The following is a 15,480-nucleotide window of genomic DNA, read 5'->3' as shown; positions in this document are numbered from 1 at the left end:
ATGTTCAGATCTTCACTGGGAGTGAGCAGAATGGACAAGATGAGCAGCTTGGAGACAAAGTTACAAAGAAAATGCTGAGGTGGTTTGGACATGTGCAGAGGGTGAAAGAAGAAGAGAACCACCTTTTAAAGGACTGTGTGCAAATGAGTCAACAATTTCCTTATCTATTTTACAAAATATGAAAAGATTCAGGGAAATCACTATATGTGAGAGAAAAAATAAATAGGTGTAATCTTTGGGCTGTCGTGGGATTAAAAACAGAAGTTACTGCTGCATGCACAAATGCATCCGCAACAACAACCCAGAAACTGCCGTGGCTTCTGTCATTTAAGCTGGCCTGAGGTCTTTGTACTATTTTGAATTACACATAAAGCTTTGAGCATTTAAAAGTGATTGCAGTGATTTTTATATTAAAAAGGGAGTTCTGATAGGCATTGTGCATGGCTGTCAAAATGCCTGAGCGCTGTTTAAAATAAATAAATGAAAGTACAGTCAGTGGCCTTCATAGGAGAGAATTTAAGGTTCATTGTGCTACTCATAGAGCAACGTCATTAGAAATGCTCTGGCGCCATCTAGGGGACAATGGGTTATCAAATTGTTCAAACCTTCCAGTCATATGGTTCCCTCACGTTTCTCCCGAGAAACACATTTATAGAGACTTTGCGACAAAACTACATGGTATGTAGGTCCACAGAGAATAACTCCACAAGAGTCACTTCTTGGGTGTAATTTTGTAGCAACTTTAAACCACGTGACTATAATAGTCACTGAGTTATTTGGATAAAGGAGTTTATTTTCCAGTTGAGTCGGTATTTTTATGAGAACAGGACCCTGAGTACGGCTCCCCCTGCCGGTCCCTGTACAGGCTAATTATCCTGCTCGACACAGCCGGCCGACTGGGACCGGAAATTGAGCATTAACAAAATAAAAACTTATCCTTGGACGGTGCAGCAGCATCCTTTCTGTAGCTCAAATGGACATATCATTTGCATGTGGAAATTACACTTTTTTATAAGTATGATATTTATTTTTCCGGCTTTTTAATGTTTATATATTTCCTGTATCCTTGGTATTCTTAAAATGATAGTCTTAAAAATTAGTTGTACATGTGCCAGTGGAGGCTGACGGTAAAGAAAATCTTGTGTTTATATTATTTATTATCAATAACATGTTTCACCTGTTTCCACGGCCACCTTAAAAAGGCAGATGGCAGTTCTTTTGTGGCTGTTTGTCTTTGCAGCCCAGGGCATCATGCTGACGTGAGAACAATAAAACAAAGTTCGCCAAACTCCAAAACTGAGATTGCCTTCAAATAGCCAGTAATTTTTTTTATTTTTTTTTACCGTGACCCACAGCAGAACAGTTGCTCGGGGTAGATTGAAGACCCAAAGTTTGTCAGAAATTGGGTGGCAGTCTGAAAATGCACAATGTGACGATTTGTATTATAATCCTGCTCTCTGTGCATCTATGTAGGCTCTCAGTCCTCCAGGTCATGGTAGTCTCAAGAACTTGAAAAAAAAGACGACTGGACTTCTTTAAGTTTTGGAAACATTTCATCTCTCATCAGGAGGTATAAGGTACCACCTTCTGTCAAATCTGTCAAATCTTATCAGTAATAGATAAAGATCTATAGCATAGATAAGATAAGCAATTTTCATATAGATGACGTCATATTTTTAATTGAATGTAGATTATAAAAATAGATAATATTGTATAAGGGGTATATGAAAATGAATGTCAGGGTTGGTGCTTATGTGTCACTATAGGGGAGGGGGGTGAAAGTATATATATATATATATATATATATTTTTTTTTTTTTTTTTTTAATTGGGGAGTTTCTTTTATTTGTAATTATAAATAAATAAAAAGCCACAGGACTCGTCATTTCATTTTTGTGAGACATTACAGCTTGTATAGTTTGTTTTGTTTTTTCTTTTCATTTTATTTTTCATTCAACTATGATCGAAACATTTTGCTGTGGACCACATTGGAAATCTTTACTTAATTTTATTTGTATATGTTTAATTCCGTCTAAAAAAATTAATGAAATCAAGATTCGTTTTACCCGATTTTCACAAAGAAGACAGCACCAGGACACCGTTAGTGAGCCTACTGAGACCTCTGAATGCCACCATGAATGTGAGCGAAAATAGGTCAGACAGAAAGGTCAGTAAGCCTGAACTTTTGCTCCTCCTCCCTTCCTCTCTCCCCCCACCCCTGTCTCCTCCTCCTCTGCTAAACATCAGATTAACCTCAGTCAGGGTTTTGTTTAATTCCTCTGAGAAAAAGAGCAATTAAAAAATGAAATTGTAAATTAAAAAATAAAAAAATAAAAGCAAATAAAATAAATAAAAAGAAGAAAAGCAAATGAAAAATATAAGCAAAAAAAATAAAAGTAAATAAAAAAACTAAAAAAAAAAGAAAGCAAATAAACTTGATAATTAAAAAATAAAATTGAAAATTAAAAATTAAAATTGAAAATTAAAAATAAAATGTAAAAAATAAAATTGAAAAATAAATAAAAGTAAATGAAAAAAACTAAAAAAAAGAAAGCAAATAAAATTGTAAATTAAAAAAATAAAATTGAAAATTAAAAATAAAATTTAAAAAGTAAACTAAAAATTAAATTTTTAAAAAGTAAAATAAAAGTAAATTAATGAAATCATCTGTTTTTTAAAAAAAGTTTCTGTTTTCTAGTTCCACTGACCTGTAACAGAAAATAGGCGCTAAAACCCCCCCCCCCCCCCTATGTTGAGCCTCTTTGAGATCTTATCCACCCCTCTGTGTATTACAGATTATTACAGTATTTAAAAAAAAGAAAAACAATAATTTAGACTTCGTGGGCCCCACCTATGCCCCCTATTCAGGGCCTCTCTTTTCACGGTACTTTAGGTAAGATACAGAAAAAAATAACGGTCACCGGACCTTATTAGCTTGCTGGACACATCTGTCCAATAGTTGTAACCAGTTTAAAGAGTTCACAGCATCAATAACAGGAGTCAAAGAGATGATTTCAGGATTGGATTGACTAGCGTTCTCTCTATTTTCACCCTCTAACAAGGCTAAAGCTGCATTTAAATCTCTAAAATAATCATTACTAGACATTTTATTGTTAAATAAAATCCAGTTTAAAAAAAACAAAAAACTTATTTTATTAAGGTCAGTAACTCTGACATAACTGTAAATGTTTTATTAAGGTTAATAATTCTAACACAGGTGTAAATGTTTTACAAAAGAACCCTAGTGTATAGGCCCCTGCACCTCCTCTCATTTCTCCGCGTCCTTCTGCGTACTGGTATGCGAGCTCCAATAACACCTTTACCTCCTGAAAGACAGATTTTTTTAAATTAATAAAACAAACATAGTAAACATACTCACCTATTTTTAATAACTTCCATCCATCCATCCATCCATCCATCCATCCATCCATTCGCTTCCGCACATCCTGTTAAGGGTCGCGGGGGGGCTGGAGCCTATCCCAGCTGTCATAGGGCGAGAGGCAGGGTACACCCTGAACAGGTCGCCAGCCTGTTGCAGGGCCAACACAGAGGGACAGACGACCTTTCACACTCCCATTCATGCTCTCATTCACACCTATGTGTCATGGCCGGGGAGGAAACGGACGAGGAAGGACTCACATGAAGGACTCCAGAAGCAAACATAACTAAAAAGGGGATTTATTTCAACGGGGAAACACAAATACAAAAACCTTGGAAGGGAGGCACAGGGAGACGAAGGGCAGGCACAGGGAACACAGGAACATGCGGGCACAAAACATCAACGACGCGACAGAGAACAAATGAAAACTGAGGGCTTAAATACACAATGGGTAATCAGGGCAAGAGGAAACAGCAGGGAACAACAGGTGAGGCAAATGAAACTAATACACAGGGGAAGCAAAGCTAAACACAAAGCACAAGGAAATCACATAGGCAAAATAAAACAGGAAGTGATAAACCAAGGAACCCCCAGACAAGTCACAACACTGGGAACATGACAAACATACAGGGAGGACAAACTCAGGAAATAAATAAACACAAAACGCTGGGCCAACGGCCCAGGACATGACAGTACCCCCCCCTCAAAGGCCGGCTCCCGACGGCCAAAACCAGAAACAAAACCAGACAAGGGCGGGAGGCGGGGGACCAGGAGGGAGGGCCCGAAACAAAAACAAAGACAGGGAGCAAAACAGAAATCACAGGGCGTGAACAAAACAAATCAAACCCGGACAGGAAGAAAACAAAAACACAGGACCAGAACAAAAGGCGACGGCACAAGGCCGGAGACAGTCCAACAGGGGGCATCAAAATGAGGCAGAGCAGAGGCAACACAGTCCAAACAAGAACAAAACACGGGGACGAGAAGCAAAAAAAAAAAAAAAAACAACCGGATAAAACAAAACGCGACGGCACAAGGCCGGAGAGCTCCAATGTCCAAAACAGGGGGCCGAAACAAGGAACAGTCCAGGAGCTATGACAAAACAAAAAACAGCAGGGGAAAAAACAGTCCACAGTTCAGGGGAGTCAGTGGGAAATCCAAAAACAAAAAACACACAGTTCAGGAGGCCGCAGAGGCCAAGGGGCCCACAAAGCAAAATCCCAACGAGGGAGGCCGACCGCGCTCCCAGCGGCGGCGGCGACGAGGACGAGAAGGAATCACTGGAGGCCGACCGCGCTCCCAGCGGCGGCGGCGACGAGGACGAGAAGGAATCACTGGAGGCCGACCGCGCTCCCAGCGGCGGCGGCGACGAGGACGAGAAGGAGTCACTGGAGGCCGACCGCGCTCCCAGCGGCGGCGGCGACGAGGACGAGGGGGAGTCACTGGAGGCCGACCGCGCTCCCCGCGGCGGCGAGGACGAGGGGGAGTCACTGGAGGCCGACCGCGCTCCCAGCGGCGGCGGCGACGACGAGGGGGAGTCACTGGAGGCCGACCGCGCTCCCAGCGGTGGCGGCGACGAGGAGGGGTCACCGGAGGCCGACCGCGGGGCGTGCGGCGGCGGCGACGGGGAGCAGACACTGGAGGCCGACCGCGGGGCATGCGGCGGCGGAGAAGGGCGACCCCGGGCTCTGGTGGGGAACCCTCGGGTGACGTGGAGCGCTCGGACTGAGCAGAGACCCCCACCGGCTCGGACTGAGCGGGACCCCCTGGCTCGGAGCGCTCGGACTGAGCGGAGACCCCCATCGGCTCGGACTGAGCGGGACCCTCGTGCGCGGAGCGCTCGGACTGAGCGGAGACCCCCATCGGCTCGGACTGAGCGGGACCCTCTGGCGCGGAGCGCTCGGACTGAGCGGGACCCTCTGGCGCGGAGCGCTCGGACTGAGCGGAGACCCCCATCGGCTCGGACTGAGCGGGACCCCCTGGCTCGGACTGAGCGGAGACCCCCATCGGCTCGGACTGAGCGGGGCCCTCTGGCGCGGAGTGCTCGGACTGAGCGGAGACCCCCATCGGCTCGGAATGAGCGGAGACCCCCATCGGCTTGGAGTGAGCTGAGCCCATGGGCTGAACGGGGCCTACATAGTGAGGCACCGGATGCGTAGGCTGGGACCGCGGAACAGGGCAAACTGCTGCTTTATTGAGCAGCAGGGGCTGCTCGAGGAATAGCAGAGGTGCAGGGGACTGCGTGGAAGCAGGCCGGGAGACGACTGGCTGCGTGGAAGCAGGCCGGGAGACGACTGGCTGCGTGGAAGCAGGCCGGGAGACGACTGGCTGCGTGGAAGCAGGCCGGGAGACGACTGGCTGCGTGGAAGCAGGCCGGGAGACGACTGGCTGCGTGGAAGCAGGCCGGGAGACGACTGGCTGCGTGGAAGCAGGCCGGGAGACGACTGGCTGCGTGGAAGCAGGCCGGGAGACGACTGGCTGCGTGGAAGCAGGCCGGGAGACGACTGGCTGCGTGGAAGCAGGCCGGGAGACGACTGGCTGCGTGGAAGCAGGCCGGGAGACGACTGGCTGCGTGGAAGCAGGCCGGGAGACGACTGGCTGCGTGGAAGCAGGCCGGGAGACGACTGGCTGCGTGGAAGCAGGCCGGGAGCCAGAGAGAGCGGGCTGTGAGCTAGGGAGACGACTGGCTGCGTGGAAGCAGGCCGGGAGCCAGAGAGAGCGGGCTGTGAGCTAGGGAGATCTGGCTGCGTGGAAACAGACCGAGAGCTAGGGAGATCTGGCTGCGTGGAAACAGACCGAGAGCTAGGGAGATCTGGCTGCGTGGAAACAGACCGAGAGCTAGGGAGATCTGGCTGCGTGGAAACAGACCGAGAGCTAGGGAGATCTGGCTGCGTGGAGACAGACCGAGAGCTAGGGAGATCTGGCTGCGTGGAGACAGACCGAGAGCTAGGGAGATCTGGCTGCGTGGAGACAGACCGAGAGCTAGGGAGATCTGGCTGCGTGGAGACAGACCGAGAGCTAGGGAGATCTGGCTGCGTGGAGACAGACCGAGAGCTCGCTGACACTGGGGCCTGAGAGGGAGCTGACACTACTGGAGCTACAGAAGGAGCAGGAGCTGAGGGAACTGGGACCAAAACCGAAGGAACTAAGACAGGGGCTGAGGGAACTGACTGAGAGGGCACTGAAACAGCTGACACTGGGGACCGAGGAAGAGTTACTGGAGCTGACTGAAGGCGAGGGAGAGCGACTGGAGCTAGAGCTGACTGAGACCCTGCTGCTGCAGCTAACAGAAAACCGATGCGAAGGCTTGGACCTGGTTGCCCCCACCCGCGGAACAGGAACGGGTGCAGAGGTCAGCCCGTCCGTGGCTGCCCCCACCCGCGGAACAGGAACGGGTGCAGAGGTCAGCCCGTCCGTGGCTGCCCCCCCCCGCGGAACAGGAACGGGTGCAGAGGTCAGCCCGTCCGTGGCTGCCCCCACCCGCGGAACAGGTACGGGTGCAGAGGTCAGCCCGTCCGTGGCTGCCCCCACCCGCGGAACAGGTACGGGTGCAGCGGTCAGCCCGTCCGTGGCTGCCCCCACCCGCGGAACAGGTACGGGTGCAGGGGGAGCGGGAGCCAAGGGAGCGGGAGCAGGGTGAGCAGAGGGAGCTGGAGCTAACTGAGGGGTCTGAGACTGCGACTGAGGAGGAGCTGGAGCTACAGCTGACTGGAACACTGCGACTGAGGAGGAGCTGGAGCTACAGCTGACTGGGAACACTGCGACTGAGGAGGAGCTGGAGCTACAGCTGACTGGGAACACTGCGACTGAGGAGGAGCTGGAGCTACAGCTGACTGGGAACACTGCGACTGAGGAGGAGCTGGAGCTACAGCTGACTGGGAACACTGCGACTGAGGAGGAGCTGGAGCTACAGCTGACTGGGAACACTGCGACTGAGGAGGAGCTGGAGCTACAGCTGACTGGGAACACTGCGACTGAGGAGGAGCTGACACTGGAGGAACTGACACTGGAGGAACTGACAGAGTGCTAGGGTGAACAGACATTAGGGAAACCGACTGAAGGCTAGAGGGGCCTGAGTACGTCAAAACTGGCCGCGTGGAAGCAGGCCGGGAGACAGAAAGAGCAGACTGCGAGCTAGAGAGAGCAGGAGCTAAGGGCGTTAGAGCTGACTGCGAGGAGACTGACTGCGAGGAGACTGACTGCGAGGAGACTGACTGCGAGGAGACTGACTGCGAGGAGACTGACTGTGAGCTAGGGAGAGGAGCTGACTGCGTGGAAGCAGCCTGAGGCACAGCTGACTGGGGAGACTGAGACACAGCTGACACCGGGCACTGAGAATGCGCTGACACTGGGGACTGCTGTAGGTGAAGGGTGGAGGTTAAGAAATCCCGCACTAACCCATGCAGAGAGCCAAATAACCAAGGGTAATCATCGACTAGCCCTTGCAGCTGGGCCGTGAGCTGTTGCTGTTCCTGCTCACATGGGTCAGCCAGAAGGTCCATAACCAGTGAATCCACCCAACAGATAATGGTCTGCTTTGCCACCTCAGGGAGGGGAAAGGCAGGGGGGTGACGGGAATAATTGTCCGCAGGCATAGTAGCGTTGAAGCCAGTGTTACTCACGGAAACGGAGGATTGGGTGTGAAGTGGTGAAGCGGTCCGCGGCGTTATACCGCTCGGGTCTCGGGGTGCCTTCCGCCGTTGCTGCCGGGAACTCCCTCTCCTCCGCGGCTGCCGAGGAAGGGAGGGATCAGCGAAAGGGGAGGCAGGTGAGTGACGATGACGGGGACTGTTCAAAGACGCCGGGCCCCCCAGCGCTAGACGAGTGCCGTCGAAAAAATTGGAGCCGGAGGGGGTTTTGTAATGGTCGCGTCGTTCTGTCATGGCCGGGGAGGAAACGGACGAGGAAGGACTCACATGAAGGACTCCAGAAGCAAACATAACTAAAAAGGGGATTTATTTCAACGGGGAAACACAAATACAAAAACCTTGGAAGGGAGGCACAGGGAGACGAAGGGCAGGCACAGGGAACACAGGAACATGCGGGCACAAAACATCAACGACGCGACAGAGAACAAATGAAAACTGAGGGCTTAAATACACAATGGGTAATCAGGGCAAGAGGAAACAGCAGGGAACAACAGGTGAGGCAAATGAAACTAATACACAGGGGAAGCAAAGCTAAACACAAAGCACAAGGAAATCACATAGGCAAAATAAAACAGGAAGTGATAAACCAAGGAACACGCAGACAAGTCACAACACTGGGAACATGACAAACATACAGGGAGGACAAACTCAGGAAATAAATTAACACAAAACGCTGGGCCAACGGCCCAGGACATGACACTATGGGCAATTTAGATTAGCCAATTAACCTAACCCCAGTAAGTGCATGTCTTTGGAATGTGGGAGGAAACCGGAGTACCCGGAGGAAACCCACACAAGCACGGGGAGAACATGCAAACTCCACACAGAGAGAGGGAGAGGCCTGGAGCAGGGTTGTCACTTCTGTCAACTGTGAGATGTTTTCCTATTGAGGTTGCACCGCGGAGAATCTATCTTTGGCTTTCCACTAGCTTGCTGCCCTTAGAAGCTGAGCCCAGTCCTGTTACTGAGGGGACAAAGGTCTTTGAATTTGAAGATAGAGGTCTAACTCAAATATGTCTGAAATGGTTTAAAAAGTTTCTTATTTTTAAAGCATTTTGGGGTTTTTTTGTCTGAAAAACAAAAATACCAAAAAAAACCCCCCCAAAACATACCAATATCCGCCTCCACAATCAATCCAGCATCTGAAGAAAAAAAAAGGTTCTATGACCCTCTTATTCATCAAGACATGTCGTGAAAAAAAAAAAAAACTTACCGACATCTGTATCTGAAATGGAGCCTATGAGCGTGTCATCTAACACAAAATTTAAAAAAAAAAAATTTAGAAAGTATTTTTTAAATGACCTACAACCTAAAAACAGAGTTTGATATACCTGTATAAACCATGTCTTTACAAAAATCCTAGCGACCGTCCAAGAGTCACATTTAGAGGAACAAACTAACAACATATTTACACTGAGGCTCTTTATAAGTTTGTGTGTTTGACAGTTAGCTTTTACACCCAAATGGTAGATTTTATCATTCTTCTTTCTAAGGCAGGTCTGTGATCTATAATAACCTATATATTTTTTTTTTTTGAGTTATGAGGCTGGAACTATACATACAAAGGGGAAATAAACCTAACTTACCTTAACTAAAGTTGACAATCACTTGTTTTACACGGTTGCCAGAACAAACAGACTCAAGAACAGTTTCTTCGCCAGAGCAATCACCACCCTGAACTCTCACACTCACCCACTGTAACTGTGCAACACCCACATCTCTGTGCAATATTAGATTATTCATACTGAACAATATCTAACATTCCTATATTGTGTAATATCCAGTATTCATTCACTAGTGCAATATTCATTCACCAAGTGCAATATTCATCATCTTCATTATTATATGTATACACTTATTTACTTTTCTTACAATGTACAGATGCACCAATGTATGTATATATTTTTATACATTCTGTTTTTTTTATATTTTATACATTGTTTATTTTCTGTATATTTCTTGATTATACTAGATTATAATATTTTTATTTTTATTTTAGAGAGTTGCCCTCCAATCTCATTGTACATCCTGTATAATGACAATAAAGGCATTCTATTCTATTCTATTCTATTTAGTAGGTTCAGTTGTTTTTTTCATAAACGAGACAGGCTCTGATGTGGTCACGGTAAAAGTCTGGACCATTTACGAAACTGATTGATCGGAAGAGGGGGCGGGTGGGGTACTTATCTTACAAAAACAGATGTGTCTAAAGCAAACAGAGGTGGTACTGCGAAAAGAGAGGCCCTGAATAGGGGGCATAGGTGGGGCCCCGAGGGCTAAATTATTGTTTTTCTTTTTGAATACTGTAATAAACTGTAATACACAGAGGGTGGGTGGGATCTCAAAGAGGCTCAACATAGGGAGGACGAGGAGGAGGGAGGGGGTTTTTAGTGCTTATTTCTGATAACAGATCATTGGTAATAGAAAACAGAAACTTTTTTTTAAAAAGAGGATTTCATGAATTTACTTTTATTTTACTTTTTAAAAATGTAATTTTAGTTTAGTTTTATTTACTTTGTAATTTTATTTTTAAATTTAAAATTTTATTTTTTAATTTTCTATTTTATTTTTTAATTTACAATTTTATTTTTTTATTTACAATTTTATGGAAAAGGGGTGTGGGGTTCTTATCTTACAAAAACAGATGTGTCCAGCAAGCTAATAAGGTCCGGTGACCGTTATTTTTTTCTGTATCTTACCTAAAGTACCGTGAAAAGAGAGGCCCTGAATAGGGGGCATAGGTGGGGCCCACGAAGTGGGGGGGGGGGGGGGTAGGGGGGTTTAGCGCCTATTTCTGTTACAGGTCAGTGGAACTAGAAAACAGAAACTTTTTTAAAAAAACAGATGATTTCATTAATTTACTTTTAATTTACTTTTAAAAATTTAATTTTAGTTTACTTTTTAAATTTTATTTTTAATTTCAAATTTTATTTTTAATTTACAATTTTATTTTTTAATTTACAATTTATTTGCTTTCATTTTTTTAGTTTTTTTCATTTACTTTTATTTATTTTTCAATTTTATTTTTTACATTTTATTTTTAATTTTCAATTTAATTTTTTAATTTTCAATTTAATTTTTTAATTTTCAATTTTATTTTTTAATTTTCAATTTTATTTGCTTTCATTTTTTTAGTTTTTTCATTTACTTTTCTTCTTTTTATTTATTTTATTTGCTTTTATTTTTTTTATTTTTTTATTTACAATTTCATTTTTTAATTGCTCTTTTTCTCAGAGGAATTAAACAAAACCCTGACTGAGGTTAATCTGATGTTTAGCAGAGGACGAGGAGGAGGAGGAGGAGATAGGGGTGGGGGAGAGAGGAAGGGAGGAGGAGCAAAAGTTCAGGCTTACTGACCTTTCTGTCTGACCTATTTTCACTCACATTCATGGTGGCATTCAGAGGTCTCAGTAGGCTCACTAACGGTGTCCTGGTGCTGTCTTCTTTGTGAAAATCGGGTAAAATGAATCTTGATTTCATTAATTTTTTTAGACGCAATTAAACATATACAAATAAAATTAAGTAAAGATTTCCAATGTGGTCCACAGCAAAATGTTTCGGTCATAGTTGAATGAAAAATAAAATGAAAAGAAAAAACAAAACAAACTATACAAGCTGTAATGTCTCACAAAAATGCGACTGGACTTCTTTTTGTTTCTTGAAGACGTTTCACCTCTCATCCGAAAGGCTTCTTCAGTTCTCAACCAAATGGTGGAGAGACCCAGGTATTTAAACCCCTGTGGGCGTAGTCCCCTGGAGGTGGTTATGACCCTCTATTGATCATGTGCGTGAATACATGTGCCCAGGTGTGAAGGGGGCGTGGGTCATATTTAATCAGTGGTTTCAGTTGAAACCAATTTCTTCAAGAAACAAAAATAAGTCCAGTCGCCTTTTTCAAGCTCCAGAGACTACTATGACCTGGATAACTGAGAATCTACACAGACATACGTCTCACAAAAATGAAATAACAAGTCCTGTGGCTTTTTATTTATTTATAATTACAAATAAAAAGAAACTCCCCAATTAATATATATATATATATATATATATATATATATACTTTCACCCCCCTCCCCTATAGTGACACATAAGCACCAACCCTGACATTCATTTCCATATACCCCTTATACAATATTATCTATTTTTATAATCTACATTCAATTAAAAATATGACGTCATCTATATGAAAATTGCTTATCTTATCTATGCTATAGATCTTTATCTATTACTGATAAGATTTGACATGCATTTGACAGAAGGTGGTACCTTATACCTCCTCTCATCCAAGAGGCTTCTTCAGTTCTAAACACCAAATGAGGTCACCTCAAGGCGTGAGTACTTCAGGTGACCTCAATAGGTCACATGATAGGGAGGGGCAAGGTCTCAGCGGTTTGACCCAAAACCCTTGATGGTAATGACCCATGCCTTTGCTCATGTGATGATGCACATGATTAATAGTGGGTCAACGACCACTTCCAAAGGGGACAACCCCAATTAGGGTTTAAATATCTGGGATTTTCCAAATTTTGGTTGTCCTGTCACGTCTTTTTCCAGGCTTTTTAGGCCTGCTTTCTATGCAAATCTTCTTACGTGAAATCACTGTCAGTCTGTGAACTCTTTCTACATGATCAGGAATTAAGCAGCCAAACTTGGAATACTGGCCCCTGAAAGTCCTCGTCTAGAACACGTATTTATGATGCTTAGCAACCACCCATCAAAGAGCTAACATGACCCATTATTAGCATTCATGCACTTAACTAACCTTATAAAAGGTCCTTATCTTGAACATATACAGTACAGCATGACCTGAGAATTGCAGGGGTTCTTTTCAAGGACCTAATTTTATATATAAAACAGTGATAAACACTTTTAAAATGAGAAGTAATAACTGAATTAGATATTGAATCGATATGATTGCCAGTATTGATTTGACATTGACCCTGCATGCCATGAATGAACTCACTTGAACGTGATTTGTGGCTGTAATTTTTGAAGAAGATGAGAAAATAAAGGTAAAGTTAAAATAACAAAAAAAACCCCATATATTTGTTTCACGAGAACGTGGTTCACTGATGATATCAAATGATCAGTGAACCACACCCAACTCTGTGTTAGTTCTCTCATTCAGGATTGTTTGATTTTGACCTTCCCACCAGGCCTTACTGTGACCAACCTGAAATAAACCAAAGGATGGAGGGCTGCCTCTTTTCAAGTTTTTTTTTTGTTGTTGTTGTTGTTGTCATAATCTGCACATATCTGCTGCTCTAGCCTCCTCCAGTGAATGATTCATTAATATTAAAACTTTTAATTTTTCTTGAATTTATCAGGCAAGAGACATTTCTAAAGTGTAGCCACTTAATCTGAACAAAAAAGTAGAAAAAACTCTTCAAATTCCATAAAGTTAAATTAAAATAACTTTTAAGAAAGTTAAATTTCACGAATCAATAGATTATATTTCGTGAGTATTGCACAAACTGCCGTGAGACCGGGTTGTATATACACAACAATTACCTACATCTGTTTTTTTTTTTTTGTTTGTTGTTGTTTTTTTTAATCAATTAATAAATGTATTTATATTTTGGCACTTTTCTCACTGTGGTGACCAAAAAAATACTGCAGCATGAGCAGGTGCTAGAGGCACTAAAACTCGGTGCTTTTCAGATTCAGATTCAGATTCAGATTCAACTTTATTGTCATTGTGCAAAGTAAAAATACAGAGCCAACGAAATGCAGTAGCATCTAACCAGAAATGCAAGATAGGGATTATATACATCTCATGCACAATTAAAGTGCAGGAGTAACCAGACAGGTAGAATAAAAGACATATAAAAATTGAGACTATTACACGGGTAACATTAATTGTACAGTGAATACACTAACCTATAGAGAGAAAAGTTGAATAAATAAATAAAAATGGCTACATGAATAAATAATGAATGAGAGTAAACAAAATTAAGTATATAAGTATGGCAAATATATACAGTATATACATTATTGTTGGGCTGGTGTAGATAGTGCAATAATACCATGTGCAAATTTACAGATTATCCACAGTATTCCTGACTTCGCGCCACTACCCATAATTCATAGCGGAAACCAGTTGTTTACTTCCGCTTGGGCTGTTGTTTACGGTTGCGGGCTTACACACTTGCTGTTCAGTTTAACATTTTGACACTGCAGTTTCTTTTACCTGGCCTAAATGGTACCATATCGGAGGTGGAGACATTGCAAGGATGTTTTAAAAAGCAGCGAGGTAACAGTGCCTCACCCGTCACTTGTGTAAATGACATAAAATTATGGCCCGAAGTCAGCTACATCGACTTTATCAGTTACCTTGTTTTTTTCGAAGGTGTTGATGGCGAGGAAATCGCGTAATTATAAGAGCACCAGATTACCTTCAAAGCAATAAAATCAATAAAGTAATGCTTAACAAACAAGGCAACGTTGTTTTCCTTAAAGCAGCTGTAGATCCGAGCCAGAGCATCGGCCAAGCTAAGCGCTTGGCATGGGAAAGTGGAGTGGTGGAGACAGTCAGCTGTTCCTGTATCGCTGATTAGGGAAATCATGTAGTGATGCTGCAGCTATTCTGTGGAAGGTATATCACTGATCTGGATATCAGAGTGTTCAGATCACTGAAACAGAAACACTGGACTGGCCGAAAGCTGTGATTGAGGAGACACGCAGCTGTCATCTTGCTAACTGCTACGTGTTTACATGAAGGCAGGCATTGTTTAAGCTTTGTGTAGGCTGTATACTGTAGTGTCACACTATAAATAAAATAACGTAAAAAAATAAGAGGCTGTACATTAAAAGAAAACTTAAAACATAAGGAAAAAATACAGTGGTAGGATGTGCAACTGGGTAGTATAATTTGGGGGAAAAAGAACAAATTTACAGAATAAAATTATTTGAAAAAATGTACAGACTGATGTAGTGGCAACCGACAACAGCACAAGTTGAATCCGAGCTCATGTTCCAACTAATAAAGCCGCCTGTTTCAGCACAAAGTAACTGAATTTTGTCATTAACTCTGGCTCTGATTTTGGGTAACCGGAAGTATAAAACCGAACAGCGGAAGTAGCAGTCTGTCATGGCAGTCTACGTACGCTCTTCCAGAAACCCGTGGATACTAGTCCTGATAAAATATTTATAAGAACATTTATAAAAAGTACAAGGTTTAAGTATGATATGAAGTGCAGTAATGTTTTACAATGATGAACTGGAATTTAGCAGGGTTACAGCCTCAGGAAAAAAAAACTTCCTGAGCCTGCTGGTACGAGAGCGAAGGCACCTGTAACGCCTGCCAGACGGAAGTAGGGTGAAAAAACCATGATCAGGATGAGAGACGTCCTTGATAATGTTCCTCGCTTTACCCAAGCACCGTTTACTGTAAATGTCCTGTATGGTGGGTAACTGAGTGCCGATGATACGTTGGGCAGTTTTAACCACCCGC

Source organism: Archocentrus centrarchus, chromosome 16 (genome assembly GCF_007364275.1).
Source record: "Archocentrus centrarchus isolate MPI-CPG fArcCen1 chromosome 16, fArcCen1, whole genome shotgun sequence".
Classification (NCBI taxonomy): domain Eukaryota; kingdom Metazoa; phylum Chordata; class Actinopteri; order Cichliformes; family Cichlidae; genus Archocentrus; species Archocentrus centrarchus.
Note: the sequence above shows the minus strand (reverse complement) of the source record.